This window comes from Pelophylax lessonae (genome assembly GCF_965119305.1).
Source record: "Pelophylax lessonae genome assembly, chromosome: 4".
NCBI classification, from domain to species: Eukaryota; Metazoa; Chordata; class Amphibia; order Anura; family Ranidae; genus Pelophylax; species Pelophylax lessonae.
In genome coordinates, this window is record NC_138771.1 from 625,856,791 (window position 1) to 625,860,427 (window position 3,637).

A 3,637-nucleotide genomic window follows, 5' to 3' on the forward strand; every position below is an offset into this window, starting at 1 on the left:
CAGCTCCAAGGGGTGGAGAAGGCTAAAGACTTGTTTTATGAGCAAAGCCAAGTGAAATTTTTATTTTCCTATGTGAAAGTTGTGGTTTTTTTTTTTTTTTTTTTTTTTTTCTTCTTTTTCCAAGTTTGAATCTCCTTTTTATGTATCTTTTAGTAGTTTTTTTTCTTATTTTAGTGTTCTGATTTTGGACACTGTGTATTGCCTTTTTTACTGTCACATGTAACGTTTTTGGTTTGTAAATAAAATATGTTTTTGTAAAAAAAAGTTTTTTTTTTTTTTTTTTTTTATTTCTTTAGGCTGCATTCACATGTCAGCGTTTGGATCGCGGGCAGAACCGCCGCTGTTCTGCCCGCAATCCGGAGATTATTGCAAATCGCGGGACGCCTAGCGTTGCCCGTTGATTTGCAATAGCCCCCCAAACGCCGAGCGATGTTGCCGCGATTTCCGCCTGCCGAATCGTGGCAAAATCGCGGGACGCAATACGCTCCAAAGAAGCTCTTGTACTTCTTTGGAGCGTATTGCGTCCCGCGATTTTGTTTGCGCGATGTTGCCACGATTCGGCAGGCGGAAATCGCGGCAACATCGCTCGGCGTTTGGGGGCTATTGCAAATCAACAGGCAACGCTAGGCGTCCCGCGATTTGCAATATATCTCCGGATCGCGGGCGGAACCGCGGCGGTTCTGCCCGCAATCCATACGCTCACATGTGAACGGAGCCTTAGAGGTTGACAACTTGCTCAGTGCAACCTCCCTCACAACTGCTCCTTGGTGTGGCCCAACCAAAGTACACTCTGACTTGGCATTTTAATGGGCTGGGATTTAGGGCCCTTTAGGGTTTCTACTCTAGTGTAGTGGGTTTATCATGTTTGGTATAGAAGAGTTTAAACCAGAGCTGTCTATAATTGGATTGGACCCTGGGCAAACGTTTTCTTGGGCCTTCCCCATTCAATTTCACTCTCCACCCCAAGATTCCCCATCATTACACAAGACCCTTCCCTCCATATGACCCCCATACCACCCATTCTACTCCCTCCGTAGACCCCTGTATTGCTCTAACCCAGGGATCTTCAAGCTACGGCCCTCCAGCTGTTGCAGAACTACATATCCCATGAGGCATTGTAAAACTGACATTCACAGACATGACTAGGCATGTTGGGAATTGTAGTTCCTGAACAACTAGAGAGCCAAAGTTTGAAGACCCCCCTGCTCTAACCCCAGCAGTCTCACATTAATAGTGTCCAGAGGATGGCCAGGATTCCGCCAGGCACACCCACCCTGCCAAACTCGGGCGATAAGTTCTTCAGTGGGCTGATGGTCTGCAGCTTGTTGGACATGGTGAGGGAGAGGGGTCGGTTTGACACGGACTGTTGGACACTCTCCCTGAACAAGGTTTACCTTATCAAGCTGGCCCATCTCTGCACAGGCTGCAGACATAACCCCCCAACCAGTCACCAGCGCCCCAAAATTCAATTCCACTCATCTCGTGAATGATAGCTGAATCCACTTATCAACTATTTGCAGCCAGCATGGGTTTAAGTGGCAGCTCTGCTGCTTTGGGCTTTGCTCGCGTTAAAGAATTCCCTGGTCAAAACCGATGTGAGTTTTCACATCATGTGTACACACCAGTAAATGAGGGCAAATCTTCTGTAAAAAAACTGATGCTGGAAAATGTCCTCAATTCTGGTGAATTTTGTATTTTTTTTTTCCCCTTCCTCACTTTTAGTTCTGGTAACAGTTGCTGAGAGGTATATTGTATATTCAGCCATAACTTTTACCACCCGACTAATATTTAGCAGCTCCCCCTTTTTTGCTGCCAAACAACCCTGACCCATCTGAGAATGGACTCTACTTGACTTCTGAGGGTTTACCTTCGGTAACAGATTCTTTAAAGCGGAGTTCCAGCCTAAACACACACTCACCTGTCCAGCGATGCCGAAGCCTCGCTCTTCCTCTGTCTGCGGTGCCGGCATCACTGGTGTGGGCAACCGGCTGTGACAGTTGTTGGCTTCAGAGCCGGGTACGCACTGCGCATGCGCGAGTTGCGCTACGCGTCGTGATTGGCCGGCAATCTTCTGGGACCTCTGACATGTCCCAGAAGATTGCAGGGAGGGAAGGGGAGAGATGAACTTCCGCTCAGGGTGCCGCTGCGCTCCGAGCGGAAGTGGGAGCGGGTACCTGTCAACTAGGTAACCGCTCCCCCCCCAAAAAATGACATGCAAAATGTGGCATGGGTGGAACTCCGCTTTAAGTTCTGTAAGTGTGAGGTGGGGCCTCAATGGATCACACTTGGTTTTTCCAGCACATCCCATAGACGCTCGATGGGATTGAGATCTGGAGAATTCTGAGGCCAAGTCATCACCTTGAGCTAATTGTTGTATTCCTCAAACCATTCTTGAACTATTTTTGCAGTGTGGCAGAGCCCATTATCCTCCTGAAAGAGGCCACTGCCATCAGGGAATACCTTTTCCATGAAAGTTATGTACTTGATTGCCAACAATGTTTAGGTAGATGGTACATGTCAAAGTAACATCCACATGAATGGCAGGACCCAAGGTTTCCCTGCAGAACATTAGCCAATACATCACACTGCCTCTGCCAGCTTGCCTTCTTCCCATATGGCATCCTAGTGCCATCTCTTTCCCAAGTAGGTGACGCACACACCCTGTCATCCACATGATGTAAAAGAAAACCTGATTCAGCAGACCACCTTCTTCCATTGCTCTTTGGTCTAGTTCTGATGCTCATGTGGGCACTTTTGACTATGGGCACCCTGACTGGTCTGCAGCTACACAGCCACAAACTCCAATGTCCTTTTTTTTTTTAACAATATTGCCAATGTTTTGGAGCAGGCTGGTGCTGTGGACATGGCATATCTTGGTTTCAGCAAGGCATTTATTAAAGTTACAAGTAAATGATCTAATGCAAAAGTTAGACAAGCTAGGCTGTAACCCTTGGGTGGTTCAGTGGATCTGCAGTTGACTAAAGGATAGATACCAGAGTGTGGCTGTAAATTGGAACACAGAGCAGTCACTAGTGGTGTACCACAAGGTTCTGTACTAGTTCCTGTTCTCTTTAACCTATAGTTAAATCTAACTAATAGTAGGGCAAGGTATGTCTCTTTGCAGATGACATTTGATATCCCTGGAGATGTCTGTAACATGATTTGGAATTGCTGGATAAAGCAGTGGAAACTGTAGTGCAATGTTTCTAAATGTAAAATAATGCACCTAGGGGGGAAAAAAAAAAAAGAATCTCTTGACTGAGTACAACATTGGGGGTACAGTGTTGGCTGGCACTATAGAGGAAAAGTATTTGGGGTACTTATGTCAGATCATTGCAAAATGAGCACAAACTGTGACCAGGCAGTGGGAAAAGCAAATGGAATTCTAGGATGCATCACTAGAGGGATCACCAGATCGAGGTACTGATTCCCTATATAGATCTTTATTAATGAGTAGAGGGATCACCAGGAGGAAGGAGGTCCTGATTCCTCTATATCGATCATTAGTAATAACTAGAGGGATCACCAGCTGGAGGAAGGAGGTCCTGACTTCCCTCTAATCATTAATAAAGATCTATATAGAGAAGTCAGGACCTCCTTCCTCCAGCTGGTGATCCCTCTAGTTGTAACTAATGAT